This window comes from Coffea arabica, chromosome 3e (genome assembly GCF_036785885.1).
Source record: "Coffea arabica cultivar ET-39 chromosome 3e, Coffea Arabica ET-39 HiFi, whole genome shotgun sequence".
Classification (NCBI taxonomy): domain Eukaryota; kingdom Viridiplantae; phylum Streptophyta; class Magnoliopsida; order Gentianales; family Rubiaceae; genus Coffea; species Coffea arabica.
The window spans coordinates 19,148,034-19,167,058 of NC_092315.1; positions in this window are offsets into that span (position 1 = coordinate 19,148,034).

The following is a 19,025-nucleotide window of genomic DNA, read 5'->3' on the forward strand; positions in this document are numbered from 1 at the left end:
GGTCGGCGGACGAGACAAAAGCGTAGGTCTTGCGACTGAGAAAGACGATAGAGCTGCAAAGAAAACAGAGCAAGGGCTACTCATTTGAAGAGCTGCTGGAACCGCTGTCGCTCATAGCCGCCACCACCACGTCCGGAGCCAGCACCGCCGCCTGCGGATCACTGTATGTCGCCTCTTTCCGTTGCATTTCATTACTCTGCCGCGGGCTGCTATGGCAAAGTTTTCATGTCGATTGTTAAGATTTTTAGAACATACATGCTTTATTTGTTGATCGAGTTGAAGTTTCTGGGTTTTTCTGATAATTTTAAGGTTAGCCGTGACTTTGTTGGGGTAGGGAATTGCTGAAATTGTTACACTTATGTGTTGTTTGATGAAATGCTCAAACAAAAATCTTGAGCCAAAAAAGAAGAGCTTATGCAGAAGGAATTCTAGCCATATTCTGTGCATTTCATTAGTTACGGGAAAGAAGAAAATTTATCAGCTTTGCATATCTTTCGGTTAAAAATTCTCCAGCTTTCCCAGTTTTCCAGCCTTGCATTCACGCCCCATTTGTAAATCTAGAGCTGGGGTTATATTCAAGCTTTGGGTTTTAGACGAGGAAAATCTAATAGATTTGTTTTGCACGTCATTCGAAATTTCGATTGGGTTTATGGTATGGCCAGTTTTTGTTCAACTCCTGCAATGCCTACTGATCATGAATTCCAAAATGTAGCATGCTTTCAGATGGGCTGCCCGTTCTTGTTTTAAAGCTCCCTTTACAGACATTAGGAAGTTGTGGATGGTTTGCCTAGCATTTTGTTGTTTTCACGGTTTAGGTCTCAGGATGTTTCCTTGAAAGTTTGGTTTGACGTTTTCGGCAAATATTAATGATTCTTTGCTGCCTTTTATATTTAGTTGTGGTGTTTGGATTTTCTGAAATAGATGATCATGTTTGGATGATGTTATTTGACTGGGTTGAAGCCTTGTTGATTTTAGATTGATAAACTAGGGAGTTTTGCTTGGGTCTTGTATTTAATCTACCCGACGGAATAAGGAAGAAGGTTGCAGCCGAAAGTTGCAGCAAACTTCATTTTTGCTTGTTGAATGTTTTGGATTGTTCGAAGAGTTTGATTTGTTTGTTGCAGGAAGTGTTTGATAGTTGAACCATAATTGGTTTGCATACTGCTACATCAGACGTCATGAAGTTATGTGCATGAAAATTTCTTAAAAACTTGCGTAAGTTCCTTTTAAGTCCTGCTTGTTTGGATGTGGTGTTATTGCTTAATTTGAGTTTTGAAGTCTAGATGAAAAGTTCTTGATCAAAGTTTGTCTGGAATCCTCATTTGAAATGAAAGTGAAGTAGCAGCGTGTGTGTTTTTGATTGCAGAAACATAAGCTTCGTAACTTTGCATGAACTTGCATAAAACTTTCAAAAATTGCACCTTGGCCCCCCAAGTCTTCCCTTGTTTCACTATGGCCCAAAATCTGGGAAAATTGAACTAATTTTACCCTTTTAAGTTTAATCCTCTGTTTGCATATTTTATGTGACTTTTTGGATAGATTAATCCTTGATTTTAGGTCATAATTGTGGTTTAATAATTTTAGTTGATTTGTTTATCTTGTTGGGCTTAGTGAAATACATGTTGTGGATTAAGAAGTTTTTTGTTTGGGCTTAGGAAGATAGAGCCCAACATTTTTTGGTTGGGGTTTTAGGATTGGGTTTGTGATTAGTTTAATGGGGTTCAATTGGTAAGAACAATTAGGCTAGCCCTTCTATTTTGCTTGGGTTTCGATTGGGCTGGGGGGAAGTTTTGGCCCAAACAAATAAATAAAATGGCCCAATGGCCTGTTTTTTTTAACAATCTGGTAACTGGATTTGCAAACCAGTCCATGGATTTCTCCGTAACTATACTGTGGCCCTAGACATTTTCAACTTCTTTCAATTGGGTCCTTAATTTAATTGCAAAGAGGTCCCTAAACTTTACTTTGCTTTAACTTTGACCCCAAAATTTTCTTTTATTCTCTTGACTTCTTGAATGTGGGTTGTTTATATGATTTAATGGATTCAATTTCACGATTCATTTTTATCTTTTGTGATTTTGTTAATTAAAGTGATGCCTTGACTTTTTCTTTGTATTTTGGAGGGCAAATAAGCAATTTCACTCCATTAGGGCCCCGACTCAAGGGAGGTACACTCTATCCCTTATTTTTGCTTTATTTGATCCTATGTGCGCACTTACGTGACTTCATGTGCTTGATTGCATGCCTTTTAAATGTTTTCATTTTATTTATTTATTTATTTATTCGCTTTATTTGTTTTAATTTAGTATATTTATTTTATTTTAAGTTTTTGATTATTTGAAAGGCACTTGAATGCCAAAGTTGTAATAGTTAGGTTATTTTATTTATTTTTATTCCGTTTCCCCTCTTAGATTGTAATAGGCTTCCCCCCGAATGTAATAGATAGGGATTTATTCGTTTTATTTTTGTTGTGTGTGATTTGCATGCCTATGTGCTATGTGTTACCGCTTTCTTAGGACATGCATCTAGATATCATGCCTATGTGCTATGTGCCTTATGTGATTTATGTGTTTATTTGCTTTACTTTGCTTTATCTGATTTTCTTAGACTGTAATAAATGCATGTCATCACACTAGTCCAATGCTAGATGTGATTCCTTTCCCGTCACCACACTAGTCCAACGCTAGTTGTGGCTCTTTGTTCCGACTTTCCACTAGTCCAATGCTAGTGAGGATTCATAGACATGGGCTAGTCCAATGCTAGACCCTTAGGGACCTCCTTCGTTAGATCATGTTTGTATGATTACATTACATTTCATGCATATTTTTCCATTTTAGGATCTTATCATTCTCACATAATATTTCCTATAATAAAATATCCCTTACCTCTATGTATATATAACATATAGATTTGCATCTCATTTAGGAAATTAAGGGGGGTAGATTAGTGCATTTTGCCTGATTAGATTAGGGAATAACCCCTCGAATATGGGATATGGACGAGTTTGGCTTTTCTAGCCTTAGCACGCTCGTATTCCCTCTATTAAAGGGAAAATCGAGTCACGAACATTAATCCCCCGTACCCGACATGATGCATTCCTTTAAGACATGTATATTTCTATAATTATTTTATTCTTTTCCTCTTCTTAGAGTCTTATATTTTTGCATTATTCGTGACCTCTCCAAAGAGTCATTATTGGGCATCACAATTAATGTGATTGGCACCATTTAAGCTTTGAAGAGAAATTTTGCCCCGATGTCCCCCTAGGTCTAGGTTTTGCATTCATATAGTGCATGCAAATGTGATAAATTCTTTGGTTAAAACAAGAAAATCTTTGACTAAATCACGCAACTAGCCTTGGCTAGGTCGAAGGGGTGCCTTGGATTTCATCCTTGCCTTCCCCTTCGTCAAATGTGACTCCCGAACCTTTTTCGTTGGTTTACGTAAACTAGGAGTCATTTAAAAGGTGTTTCTTTCTATCTTTTTCCTTTAAAAAATTTATTTTTAAGTGACTTGGTACACCTTAACTCTATACCAAGTGGCGACTCCGATTTTTATTTCAAAAACCCTTTTTAAACTATATTTTGGGTCAAATCGTCGCATTTTCAAGTCCCATTTAGACCCACTTTCTTTGTAATTTAAAAATCATTTTTCAAATCAAAAAATTCACTTTTTTAAACTATTTAATTTATTTATTTTTCTTGTAAAAAAAGGGGCGCGACAGGACTTTTTTGCCTCGCACGCATAGCAAACTACTCCCTCACTCACGTATGTATGATTGGTTGTTTGGATGTATGTTGTACTTGTTTTATCTCGCACTTTGCATTGCATTTTGGGGGGGGGGGTGTGTCACCTTTTGAGCCTCGCATTGGTTCTCAACCCCTTCCCTCAAAATAGGGAACACTTCATACGTGCATGTTTATTTATTGTTATCCCATTTTATTTTATTTTCGTGGGCTCTTTCCCACACCGCCTTGTAGGACTAGGAATAGTTTCTCTAGGTATGTGGATGGTGTGCTCTGCGCCCATAGCAGTACCTAGGGGATCGCTCGAGCCACTGACCGAGGGTCTTGGGATTGATGACCCATTCCCTTAGGTCTGAAGGCTTGGGGACCTTTTTAAACCTTATCGAGTCTAGTTGCATTAGTGAGCCCCAACCTCATGCATCCATGTTAGAGTTTACCTAGGTTAGAGTCAGCCTCATCTCTTTTAAGCACATTAGGCACGAGGGAAGGGGTTCCACCCCTTTTACTTGTTTTTATTGTATTTCTTTTCTTAATTGCTCCCAATATGTTATGTGTACTATCAATTGCACTAACCATTTCTTTGTTTTCTTGGCCTGCATTCATGTGATTTAGCAATAAGAGGCCTCTTTGGCACTGTTTTAGTGACTTACCCACTAGATAACTCACATGTTTAAATTTCAGTCATTACACCTAATTTTCAATAAGTACATTTCATTTTGGACCTTTTCCCCCCGATGCATTATTTGTGTCCTTTAGGCCATATTTGTCACATATTTACATCGCTTTAATAAATGGCATCAATGGCATCATGCATTAAACCTTAGAAGGAACGCCATTTAGGCAATTTCATGTTAGGGATAAGCCAACCCTATAATCCCATGGGTATTTAACCCTATTTTTGGGATCTGCACGTTTACCCTTTTTTGTAAAATAACCTAAGGGGTAAAATCCCAAGGTAACGGTATCTAAGTGAATTCCCCATCCAGATGACGCAGTGTCGAATGCTCAACCAAGTCCCCCGAGAGCTGAATCAGTGGAAGAATAACCTATCTTATGAGATTGAGGGGCTATTCCAATATGTGGGGCATCTACCAAGCCTTGTCGACATAATACCCAACGTGTCTGCTATCCAAGCATTGATCAATTATTGGGATCCGGATGCCTCAGTTTTTCGGTTTGAAATGTGCGAACTCACCCCAACCCTAGAAGAGTTAGAGGGATTGTTGCAAGTACCGGGAAAAGGCAGTCCTATGATATACCCGAGTGGGGGAATGTAAGGCCCAAAGACAACCTAAGAGGGGGGGTGAATTAGGTTGATTAAAATCTTAATCAAATTTATGCAATTTTTGCTTAATAAAAATTTACCTTCTTTTCTAGTAATGATCAATCAAATAGATTAGAAGAAGAGAGCAATATTGATTCGAAAAACAAGTATAGATAAGCAATGAGAATTTTATTAAACAAAAAAGAATAAGATAGAATATCAAACCGATTGTCTACCAAGCTTTCCTCAAACTTGAAGACCAATCACTAGGTTGAGCAACTTCTCTTTGATGAAAGATGATCAACTAGATGTACAATGGAGGGAGCACTTCCTCCTTGCCCTAAGCCTCACTTAGTCAAGCTAAGAAATTTTACAATCACTCAGATAACCCTCAACAAAGCTACACTAATGAAACTTTCAACCACAAGAGAAATGCTCACAAGAAATTCACACCACTTGGAGAACAAATCTAGCTTTGGAGACTATTTTCTAGCTAAAATATCTCTTGAGATCTTGTAAACAAAGTGTGCAAAAGTCCCTATCTGCTTCAGAGTCGTTTGTATTTGAAGGGAACCAAAAGTGGGCTTCATTAATGCTTCCAACGGATAGAAGGCATATGAAGAGTCAGCTAGCCGTTGGGGCTGTCGGACGTCCGACGGTTTAGTCATCGTCCGAACCCATCGTCCGAAAAATAGTCAAGTTGTTGTTCGGACGTCCGATGGAATTTTATCGTCCGAGCTTCAGTGTCCGAACGTCGTCCAGAGAGCTATCAAATCTTCGTGGAATTTTTAGGACGTCCGATGAGTTTGATGTGCGTCCGAAGCATGCGTCCGATCCTTCAGGACGTCTGATGCTTCCTAGCGAGCGTCCGACAGAGTCTTGGCAGAGAGTCATCAAAACTTTGTAGAATTTTTAGGACGTCCGACACGATCGATGTGCGTCCGACAGAAACTCCTTCCTGATGTTCTTCATCCTTTCGGACGTCCGACAGATTCCTTTCGGCCGTCCGACATGAGTTTCCTGTTTTTGCTCACGACATATTCGTACCTGATTCTTTGATAGGCAACAACACTTATATTTGAAGAAAGTTAGATAAAACATTTCAAGGAACCAAGACTCACAAAATTGTCATACTTAAAAGACAGTATCTTTGATCGGAACAAAACAATGACTAAATTTGTTTATATTATTCCAATCTTGTTTGCCACATCCAAAGCATCGTAGTCTGGAGTTAATCGAACATATGCTTACTTTGTTCCATCAGGCCTGATCAAAGTGTTCACTTTCTTGGTATGTATAAACATTTCAACGAACTTTTGTGATCATCAAAACCAAGAATAACATTCTCCCCCTTTTTGATGATGACAAAACAAAAGTTTGAAATGAAATTTGATGATTGCATTATAAGCTCCCCTTTCTCACGAACTCCCCCTTATTTAGTGAATCATAAAATTTTGAAAATTTTGAAAAAGCTCCCCCTCACTTGGCTGCCCATCCGAGTTAAACAATTTTCCAAAATCCAAATTTAAACAATCAATCCAACATATCCAACATCACCAATCATCAATCATCAATCAATCCAGTCCTCAACACCAATCATCAATCATCAATCAATCCAGTCCTCTCCCCCTTTTTGCCATCACAAAAGGGCAACCAATCACATCAACATATCCACAAACACATTCATCAATGAAAACCAAATTCATTGCACCAAAATACTTAAACATCCATAAACACAGTCATCATTCAAAATACTTAACATAAACATACAGTACCAACAAGAGAAACATTAAAAGAAGGTTACAAATGTTGACCATTACAAACACATAAAATAGACAAACAGAATGCAAATGTCCTAAGTAGTGAACTATGTGGATCCAGGAGTTTTTCGAGAGAGCTGATATTGGGAGAGGTCCTCCTCTTCAGTTTCTTCATCAGCTTCAGCATCCACTTCAACTGGTTCCTTGCCTTTATCTGCTGTGGAAGGACCATGAGGAGTCACAGGAGTTGATGAACCAGGGTCTGGAATTGATGAGCTTGGATCAGTGGGGTGTGGCTCTTTGTCATGGGACACTTCCTCAACCACAGGTGGGGGAAAGAGAAGGTTCTTTTTGTCTAGAAAGGCAGTTTGTTGCTCAGAGGACATGGTGAGCATTAGGCCATGTTCTAGAAGAAGAACATGCTGTTTGAATTCATGAAGAAGCTCAATCACTCCATCATTGGAGGAGGAAGATGCCTTAGTGGCAGATTTTCTAGGATGAATGGGAGTGAGTGGAATAGATGAAGGATCATGTGCAGCCTTAGACCTACGTTCACTGGACGATGCCTCTTTATAAGACCACATATTATCTTTAAAAACAAGATTTTTCCTTTCAAAGTATCCTTTGGTAAAGGCATAAGAAGATGCTTCTTTGGGACAAACACCTAAAATTGGAACTTTGAAAAACTCAAAAATATTTTGAAGAAACTTTCCATAGGATAGTTTTCTGCGAGAGTCAGTGGTATAGCGAAGTAAAAACTTGCACATGACAAAACCAAAATCAATTCGAATTTTTTCTCGAAAACAATAAAAGAGGTACAACTCCATTTTGTTTGCATCAGTTCTATGGCCATCAGTAGGCACAAGCAGGTTTGAAATGATAGAAAAAGCAATTAAATTCACAGGGGCAAGATCATTCAGTTTAGCATCAGCAGGGGAGGAAAAACTTCTTTTAAAATAGGTCAACATTTTAGCCCCATCAAAATGATTATCAGCATTAGGGTGCTCTTCATAGGAAAAGAAATTTGCAATTTTATCCTTACACCCACGTTCAATGGTAGTATTTAAAATGGAATTCACAATTTCAGAGTCAAAGATTAAGTCTACCCCATTAACCCTGGAAAAGATTTCAGTTTGGTCAGAGCCTTTCCTAAGATTAGCAAAAAATTGATGCAGCATTTCAGGATTGTAAACATTTGGCATAGAAATGATATGCGACCATTTCTGAAAAGCAAACAACTTCAGAATGGTTTCTAAACCTATGAGACGAAATTCAGAAGGGTTTACAGTGCGTTGAGGGATGACACCTTTCTGGGATATCAAGGAGTGTTTGTCTCTTGCTGTATCATCAAAGAATGTAGGGAGTGGGGCTGATTTTGGAGGCGGTTGAGCAGAGGTTCCCTGTCCAGATTCAGGCTGAGAGGTGGGTTGTGGAGTAGGCCGTGACATTTGACCCTTTATGGCTCCTCTCTTGAAGCGTTTGGATGAACGTTTGACCGTAGGAAGATCCTCATCCTCATCCCTGAGTGGATGCTTGCGTCCGGCAGTAACCTTTCCTCCTCTCAGATTCACCATTGTGTGAAATGTGTGGAATGAAGAATGCAAATGATGCACACAGTGGTAGGGAAGTGATTTGCACAGAAATTTTGGGACAAAAAGGCCTTAAAGTGAGATTTGGCAGAGCGGTTATGAGAAAGTAGGGTTTTGAAGGAAATTTGGGAATTTGTGAAATGTTATGCGATTCGGGGAAATGATCAGGAGAAATGAATCGCAATCAGTCAGAAAAAGTTTTGTTTGAGTCAATTTGAGAATGAGAGCTTCAAAATGGTACGAATTTGAGAGTGAGGGAAGAGAGAGTTTTCGTCCGAGAGGAAATAGAATAGGAAGAGTCTGAAGCAAATGAGAAAGAAAGTTATTTAAAAAATTGATCCGTTGCACTGTCGGACGGCCGAACGACGTTGTGCGTCCGACAGCTGCGTCCGAACAGGCGCAATCTGGAAAATGGCTGAAGAACATCATCGGACGTCCGTTCATCTTCTTTCGGACGTCCGAAGACCCAAAAATTAAGATGATTTTTCGATTATTCCTAATTTTGATCTTAGATGAATGAACTGATCTAATGGCAAAGCTTTTGTAAAAATATCCGCAAATTGATCTTTAGAACAAACATAATTTACACATATTTCACCTTTTTGAACAAGATCACGAATAAAGTGATGCTTTATATCTATGTGCTTTGTCCTAGAATGATGAATAGAATTTTTGGTCAAATTTATAGCACTAGTATTATCACAGAATACAGGCATGCAGTCATACAACAATCCAAAATCATTCAAGGTGTGCTTCATCCATAAAAGTTGAGCACAACATGCACTAGCGGCAATATATTCCGCTTCGGTTGTAGACAAAGAGATTGCACATTGTTTCTTGCTAAACCAAGAGACTAAGCAATTTCCAAGAAAATGACAAGTTCCACTAGTACTCTTTCTATCCACACGACAACCTCCAAAATCAGCATCCGAATAACCATATAGTGCAAACTCATTAGATCTAGCATACCAAAGACCATAGTCTAATGTACCTTTCAAATACCTAAAAATCCTTTTTACAGCATTCAAATGTGATTCTTTTGGACAAGATTGAAATCTAGCACACAAGCAAACAGCAAACATAATATCAGGTCTACTTGCGGTTAAATAGAGTAGGCTTCCGATCATACCTCTATAATGCTTTTCATCCACATGATTACCTTCTTCATCTTTGTCAAGCTTTGTAGAAGTGCACATTGGAGTTCCAACTTGCTTTGAGTCCTCCATGTCAAACCTTTTCAGCAATTCCTTGGTATATTTTGCTTGATTTATAAAAATTCCCTCAAGAGCTTGATGTATTTGAAGTCCAAGGAAGAAATTTAATTCTCCCATCATACTCATTTCAAATTCACTTTGCATAGTGGTGGAAAACTCCTTGCATAGATACTCATTAGTAGCACAAAAAAAATATCATCTACATATAATTGCACAATAAGAAGATCATCTACATATATTAGCATTGTGTCTGACTACCCACATGCATTTCATCCCTTTGTTCAGATTTCTTTTCACATAGCAATCTCCTTTCAAATGCCCTTTTTGACAACAAAAATCACACATAATGGAAGAATCCTTAACATGTAATGGTTTGACATATCTCAATCCACTTCTTCTATATGTTGTGAAACCATGTGCATTTTTGTTGTGTGCTAATGTTCTTTGATGAGCAGTAAGAAAGGTAGATGACATGTTCTTTTTGAGAAAATCTTGCTTTCTTGCTTTCAAAGTCTCATCCAAGTTGTCCATTCTTTTCTTCAAATCACCATGTCTTTCCTTCAGCATTTCACAAATACTTGTCTTTCTATCAAGCTCATTTTGAACATCAAATCCGGCTCTTACAAGACATTCATTGTCAGTCTTTAATTGTTTATTTTGTTGAAGAAGACTTGCATTTTCATGAATGAGAAAAGTAATTTTCTGTTTTAACTGCTTGTTTTTATCATAAGATTCCTTCAAGGCATTATGCAGTTTTTCAACAAAGGATTCAAGATCATCATCTTCTTCATCATCACTTTCAGATTGAGAGTGTATGGAAATTACCTCATTATCTCCAATAGCCATGAAAGCCATTTGAGCTGATTCTTCCTCTTCTTCAACTTCCCCTTCAGAGTTGCATTCATTCCATGTAATCTGGAAGTTATTGAACCTTGGCTTTCGATCAGCTTTTCCATCTTTCTTTTTCTTTACAGAGCATTCGTTTGCGTAGTGTCCAGGCTGTCCACACTCGTAGCATTTGTCCACTTGCTTCTTGTTGAATTCTTATTTTCCTTTGTTCCTTGCATTTGATGAATAATTTTGGAATTGATTGCTAGGTCCTCCCCTTCTAAACTTCCTTTTATTCAAGATTCTCTTGAAGCCCCTTGTGATGAGAGCAAGATCATTATCATCACCATCCGAGTCTTCATCATCCAAGAGAGCTGGATCATCTTCACCTTGAGTAGTCTTTAGAGCAATGTTTCTCTTTGCTCTAGCATCCTCTTCCTCCTGCACTTTAGATTTCAACTTCAACTCATAAGAGGTTAGTGAGTTAATGAGAGATTCAATAGGCACAGAATTTAAATCCTTAGCCTCCTCTATTGCAGTCACTTTATTTTCCCATTCTTTGCCCAATGCATTGAGAATTTTTCTGTTCTTCTCTCCCAAAGTGTACTCTTTGCCCAACACCTCGAGATCTTTGATCAAGTCATTGAACCTGCAATACATTTTGTCAATATCCTCAAGAGGTTCAATTTTAAATGATTCATACTTTGTGACCAAGATGGCCTTTTTCTGTTCTCTCACAATGTCACCACCCTCATGGATTTCTCTTAACTTATCCCACATTTCTTTGGCTGATTTACAGCCTTTTACTCTAATTGATTCATTTGAATCTAAGGCACTATACAGAACATTCATGGCCTTGGCATTCAATGTGAGGTTAGTCCTATCTTGAGCATTCATTTCAGCTCTCATTTTTGGCCGAAGCAACCCTGTATCTGCATCAAGAAAGTTAGCTTCATGCGGTCCTTCACTCACAATAAACCATAGCTCAATATCAATAGATTGCAAAAAGATAATCATCCTTTCTTTCCAGCTAACATAATTAGAGCCACTAAACATGGGAGGCCTAGTAACAGATTGCCCCTCAACAAATATAGCATGACTGGTTGTCATCTTTACTCCAAGCCGTTTGAGCTTAATCTCTAGGAGACCAAGCTCTGATACCAATTGTAAGGCCCAAAGACAACCTAAGAGGGGGGGTGAATTAGGTTGATTAAAATTTTAATCAAATTTATGCAATTTTTGCTTAATAAAAATTTACCTTCTTTTCTAGTAATGATCAATCAAATAGATTAGAAGAAGAGAGCAATATTGATTCGAAAAACAAGTATAGATAAGCAATGAGAATTTTATTAAACAAAAAAGAATAAGATAGAATATCAAACCGATTGTCTACCAAGCTTTCCTCAAACTTGAAGACCAATCACTAGGTTGAGCAACTTCTCTTTGATGAAAGATGATCAACTAGATGTACAATGGAGGGAGCACTTCCTCCTTGCCCTAAGCCTCACTTAGTCAAGCTAAGAAGTTTTACAATCACTCAGATAACCCTCAACAAAGCTACACTAATGAAACTTTCAACCACAAGAGAAATGCTCACAAGAAATTCACACCACTTGGAGAACAAATCTAGCTTTGGAGACTATTTTCTAGCTAAAATATCTCTTGAGATCTTGTAAACAAAGTGTGCAAAAGCCCCTATCTGCTTCAGAGTCGTTTGTATTTGAAGGGAACCAAAAGTGGGCTTCATTAATGCTTCCAACGGATAGAAGGCATATGAAGAGTCAGCTAGCCGTTGGGGCTGTCGGACGTCCGACGGTTTAGTCATCGTCCGAACCCATCGTCCGAAAAATAGTCAAGTTGTTGTTCGGACGTCCGATGGAATTTTATCGTCCGAGCTTCAGTGTCCGAACGTCGTCCAGAGAGCTATCAAATCTTCGTGGAATTTTTAGGACGTCCGATGAGTTTGATGTGCGTCCGAAGCATGCGTCCGATCCTTCAGGACGTCCGATGCTTCCTAGCGAGCGTCCGACAGAGTCTTGGCAGAGAGTCATCAAAACTTTGTGGAATTTTTAGGACGTCCGACACGATCGATGTGCGTCCGACAGAAACTCCTTCCTGATGTTCTTCATCCTTTCGGACGTCCGACAGATTCCTTTCGGCCGTCCGACATGAGTGTCCTGTTTTTGCTCACGACATATTCGTACCTGATTCTTTGATAGGCAACAACACTTATATTTGAAGAAAGTTAGATAAAACATTTCAAGGAACCAAGACTTACAAAATTGTCATACTTAAAAGACAGTATATTTGATCGGAACAAAACAATGACTAAATTTGTTTATATTATTCCAATCTTGTTTGCCACATCCAAAGCATCGTAGTCTGGAGTTAATCGAACATATGCTTACTTTGTTCCATCAGGCCTGATCAAAGTGTTCACTTTCTTGGTCTGTATAAACATTTCAACGAACTTTTGTGATCATCAAAACCAAGAATAACAGGGAACGAGAGAGCAGTTTTGCAGATTTTTGGGATTGAGGAACAATAGCTTAGACCAACACCCCGACGTTAGATCTTGTCCATTGAGATTTTTATATGACCGATTTGGGGAAAAGGAGTCTTTTGAGCGCCATCAGATCGATTTCTTTATAACAAGGGGGCAATGGGAAGAGAAGCGTGTGCAAGCTTTTGGTTTGGTTTTGATCAACTTGTTGCTATTCCCTCAAAGGCATGGAAATGTGACATTTACAACAATCAACATGATTCAAAGTCTTTTTTTAGGAATTCATGGAACAACACCAACTTTGATACCCGTTGTCATAGCGGACATCTTCTCAGCCCTTACCAATTGCCGAAGGAAAGGGGGTTTCTTCTATACTTCAAATTTGATACTTCAAATGTGGATCATGGAACATTTGGCAAAGAGATCACTTAACACTTTGGGTTCTTGTCTCTCAGTTGAGAATTGGATTGGTTCACATCGAGAGAGAGTCAGCCGCTACTACCGCGTGATGTCGTCAAGCCAGTTTATTGAGGAGTTCAACAATTTGACACCAGAAAAGGTGCAGTGGGTTCTAGATTGGACCAAGGTTAGGGACCCGGCTTTTAGGACCACTCAACATGACTTCATCCCTCTAGCTGGAGTTAATGGTCTAGCCGCCTATATTCCACAAAGGGTTATGAGACAGTTTGGATGCCCGCAAAGCATTCCTATGGTACAAGGGGTTGAAGACTTCAGATTGAGTACGGTGACCGAGAGTCGAAGCATGGTATTAGAGGCTTGGGGAAATTTGCAAGGTCTTGAGAATTTGCAGTTGGAATTGGTAAACAAGGTGGCACCTGCAGTTATGCCTGGGTACAATGAATGCATCAAACAAAGGGTGGAACATGATAGGGCAAGGCAACAATCAGTATCAGCCAGTCCCGAAGAACAAATGGAGAAGCTAAGGAAAGAATTAGAGGAATCTCAATCCCAGCTTATAATGGCCAACAAAGTTTTAGAAGATACCCAAGTGCAGTTGAGGAGGGAGAAGAAGAAGAATGAGAAACTAGAGGAAGCCATAGACGCCCATGATAGAATTAGGGAAGGAGCTCGTAAGCTCAGTTTAGGGAGCTCTAGAGAGTCACAAAGTACAAGTCTCTTGAGACATAGGGATTTTGTAAACATGGTTACTAAGACCATTGACGAGATTGTAAAGAAAGATTGAACTCTTCCACATTTTATGAGAAGCTTTCCATTTCAAAGTTCTAAATTCACTTACAGGTTTGGAAATGGGATTTTACCCCAAAGGCTTGCATCATGCTAGGCCTACTCTTGGCATAAAAAGGGCTCCCCCATAGGACATGCATCCGAATTTTTTTGGATATTTACTAACTCTTGTCTTTTTCTTTTCCTTTTCTTTATTTTTATTGGAATAGCTAAGCGAGGGCTAAATCTAAAGGCAATTCCTTTCAAAATTCTCAAGTAATATTTAAACATAATTTCTCGTCGAAACCCCATCATAACGTGATTCCGTAGTCGAGCTCAGAAGAATCGTGTAAACATGAGTTCACAGCCGGAACCGCCGGATAGGTCTGCTACTACAGCTCAACCTGAGACTGCAAGTTTGGGGGTCCAACTGACCGAGATGCTTACTAAGTTTGGTGAGATGGCCACTGAGATGGCGGCCCAAAGGAAGTTGATTGACGAGCTAATCAGCAATGGAGTTCAGCCCGAACCTGTACCCGTCAGGCAGCCTGAGTAAGAACTATTTGTCATACCTTCGACTCAAGTCACCGTTACTCCATCCTTCTTTATTCCACCCGAAGAAACTTTCACTTACGCCACCACAAATTTGCCATACGTTTACCCTCCTAATCCTTCATTTTTGCCTACTCACATGCGAGGCCCACAACCTCACGTCACTTCAAATATACCACCCGAGCCACATACCTTTCATCACACTACTGCTGAGTCATTCCTGCCAGACCATACTATTCAAACCAAGCCAGAAATGGGAGAATCTTCTGCTCCTGTGGATATGAAGCTGCTCAAGCGCCTGGACCGTTTTGACGAATTTATGAGGAAGAGTCAAGGGTTAAACAAGCAAGGAGTCCTGGATTACGATGAGTTTTGCCTTTTTCTAAATGTACAATTGCCTGTGGGGTTCAAGACCCCAAAGTTCAACAAGTACGATGGAACTGGTAATCCCAAGACACACCTCCGACTGTTTGCGAACAAGTTGGGAAGGCCCGTAGACGATGAGAATCTGCCTCTAAGGTTGTTCCCGGAAAGCCTGGAGGGGGATGCACTCGACTGGTATTCCAATCTGAAACCCGAGGAAATAAAGACCTGGCTTAACTTGTCTAATGCTTTTGTGAGGCAGTATGAGTATAATTGTGAGCTGGCTCCGACGCGAACAACATTGGAAGGAATTAAGAGGAAGCCATCTGAGGACCATAAAATCCATGCTAAGAGATGGAGGAAAATAGCTGCAAAGGTTGAGCCGCCAATGACTGAAAATGAAATCATTCGCACCTTTATCAAAGCACACGATCCCCCGTATTTTGAGGAAATCTTTCGCATGACTGGATGCTCATTTGCTGCTATTGTCAATAAACTTGAAGAATATGATGATTTTGTGAAGACTGGAAAGATTGTTAATGTGTCTGCCCTGAAAACTCAAGTGGAAGCTTTGCAAGGCCAAAGTAATAATGGAAAGAAACAACAACTCCAAAAGAAAGAGGGGGAAATCGCTTTTGTCTGGGATCGAAACCCTATCCCAAGACCTAGACCTCGACAATACCCCACCTACTCAAACCCTTACCCTTACTATTCAAACCCTCATCCTGTTTATCATACCAATATCACTCATCCTCGACCTCGCCCTAATTACACCAACTCGCCCATAGCCCCTTTTCAAATATCTCAACCTAATTTTCAACAAGTTCGACCCCGACCTCCCTACAATCAACAATTTTCTCCACCAAATAGACCCACCTATGATTATCCCCAACCCACTGAAACCTACAATCAAAGTCGTACCCGAACATTCACCAATTTAGGCAGGCCGTTGGACCAGTTGTATGAGCAATTAAAGGCTGCCGGCAAAATAGGTGTGATTCCCCCTCCAACTTACCCTTATGGCATGCCTGCCGGATACAATCCACAGTCCACTTGTGCCTATCATTCGGGAGCACCTGGTCACTCAACCGCTAATTGTAAAGCCCTTAAGCACATAGTGCAAGACATGATCGAGGCTGGAGAAATAGTGCTAAGGGGAAAGGGTGAACAATGACCAAGTGTAAGTACAAACCCCTTTCCCAAACACAAGGACACCTTGGAGGCATCCACCTCCAATGACGAAATTTGAAAATCCTGAAGGAACCTTGCACAATTTGGATGGCCGAGTATCTTCCCTCTCGAAGGGAATTTCGGTAAATCTAGGGGTTGTTATTTACTAAAGTTCACAAAAACTACTTCTTACATATGTGAATAACTTAATGAAAGCATCTTTTGCAATTGAGTTTTTGTCTTGTTTCCGCTTTGATTTGGAGTTTCATGAAATGCATAATTTGTTTTATTTATTTGATTATTGTCCTGATTTTTTAATTCTTTTAAGATAGCCAAAGATGAAATTATTTGACCCTTTGAATATCACTGTTCTGGAATTCAATGAAGCCGCACATTGAAAATCCCTTCATTAAAAACCCCTTCATTGAGAAAACCCCTTCATTAAGAAAATCTCTTCATTAAGAATCCTTTCATTGAGAAAGCCTTCATTGAAAAATCCCTTCATTGAGAAAGTTCCTTCTCTGCCAAGTTCGAAGCTGATTGGTTAAAGCAACGTCACCGACGATTGATTCTGATTGATGAAAAGCAGCTGAATGCCATGTGCCATGGCCAACGTTACCACAACGCATGGCCTATGTCCGCCACCGATCCTTTGGAGAAGGGGACAAAGAGTTAAAACGAGTTTTGCCAATGAAAGATGAAGCCAAAAACGAATTCGCTTCAACCTGGCAAGGCTCATTGGTCGTTCAAAAGGTGTTGCCGGGCGGAACATTTGTTCTAGATGGATGGACAAATATTCCCTCAACCTATCAACTCAGACATGTGTAAGAAGTTTTTTATTTTTGATTATGCAAATTTCTTTTGAAAATCATGCAAGGGGCGAAACAAAAGTCAGGCCATCTTCCTTTCCAATCAAAACGTTTCATCCCTCGTCATCCCCTTTGAGCTATCAGAACAATAATTTTCGTTTGGCAGCCCTTGAGAATTGCAAACCCCTACACTAGGGCAAATTTATTTTGAGAAAAGATGATCAAGAGGGAAAAGAAGAAAGAAAACCCCCACACTGGGACAAATTTATTTTGAGATGAGATGATCAAAAGGCAAAAGGAAAAAAAAAAAAAGGCAGAAAACCCCACACTGGGGCAAATTTAGTTTTTAAAAGGGAATGCAAAAGTGAGGAAATGCAATGAAAAATGCGAAGAGAGAAATCCAATCAAATTGGAGTAAATTTTCCTCGGTTTCGTTCAAAATTTGGAGATAATCTCAAAATGATGCAATCTCAGGTTATTTTACACTTTTCATTAAAAATTTTTCCTTTCAAGCCTCAACTTTCCTTGAAAAACACCCCACCTGACCTCATTACAAAAGTCCAAAGTCCTGGCTTTCGTCACTTGTTGTATTTCTATTGGGAAGTTTGCTAATCAACTGGCAAGTGATGTCCATAATGCCTTCGCTTAAGTTTATAAGGGAAGCGCACTTTACTGATGCCAGCAATCTTCAACTTACATTCCTGGTTCGATTATATTCGAGCTCTTTCATTGCTTCCTTAGGTGAAAACCCGAAAAGGTACCTCAAAAGAAAAGAAAAAAAAGAGAAAGAAAAAACAAAACAAAACAAAAGGTGGTGGGGGGCGACCTTGGTGAAAACCCGAAAGGGCGCCAAGGTAGGTTTCTGCAATGAACGAGCACGAGGAGGAACAACTGGTGGTTTGGTTCATTTGGGATTTCTCTTCATAATATTTCTACTAGTGTCGAATTCCGAAACAAAGATGTCCAGGGATTCGAATATGACATCCGTTGGCCAAAACTGTGTCGCTTTGTAAAAATATTCTTTTGCAAATACATTCTTATGAAACTCATTTTTCCTCAGTTACTTGTATTCATGGCATTTTGTAGGATTAAGCACAGTTAGTTGTGTTTTACATTCTTTTTCATGTTCATTCCTGCATGACATGTGAAGTTACCTTGCATACATCATTCTTGGTCATTGAATTTTGGTGAATAACAATCCCCGTGGTTTATTCGAAGCATACTTGGATTCAGTCATCTCTTGAAAGGGGTTAAGGTTCAACAAAGCCAGTTACGCAAGCTTCACAATATGGCAAAAGACGTACCCGGTCAGTTTGGAAAAAGCAGAGACGTTTGGAAGCGAAAAATCCAACTAAGTCAGATGCCGCAGCAAAAGTTGGCGAAGGCATCAAAAGACTCATGTTTATGCGATTCTCGAGGGCAAACGACTCAAAATGATGGTGGCACTTTTCTTTGTTCTTTCTCTTTTGCAAAAAATTTCGTGCATGGTTGAAAGCAATCACACTTCGCACTGGAACCGGTATCGGAAAGGATTTTCCAGTGAACAAAGACGGATCGAAAATGTCACAAGCAAATTTGCTCAAAAGGTACAACAACATGGCAATGCGGAATCAACTATAGGCGCAAATGCAAAGACTTAACCTCTACTGGGGCAAAACTTTGAGATCCTTTTCAGGAAAGTATATTAGAATGTCATGAATTTAAATTTTGTTCGGGTCAGTCCCATGATTTTAAATTTTGTTCAGGTTAGTCCCACGATTTAAATTTTGTTCGGGTCAGTCCCATGATTTAAATTTTGTTCGGGTCAGTCCCACGATTTAAATTTTATTCGGGTCAGTCCCACGATTTAAATTTTATTCGGGTCAGTCCCATGATTTTAAATTTTGTTCGGGTCAGTCCCATGATTTTAACTTCTATTCGGGTCAGTCCCACGATTTAAATTTTATTCGGGTCAGTCCCATGATTTTAAATTTTGTTCGGGTTAGTCCCACGATTTAAATTTTATTCGGGTCAGTCCCATGATTTTAAATTTTGTTCGGGTC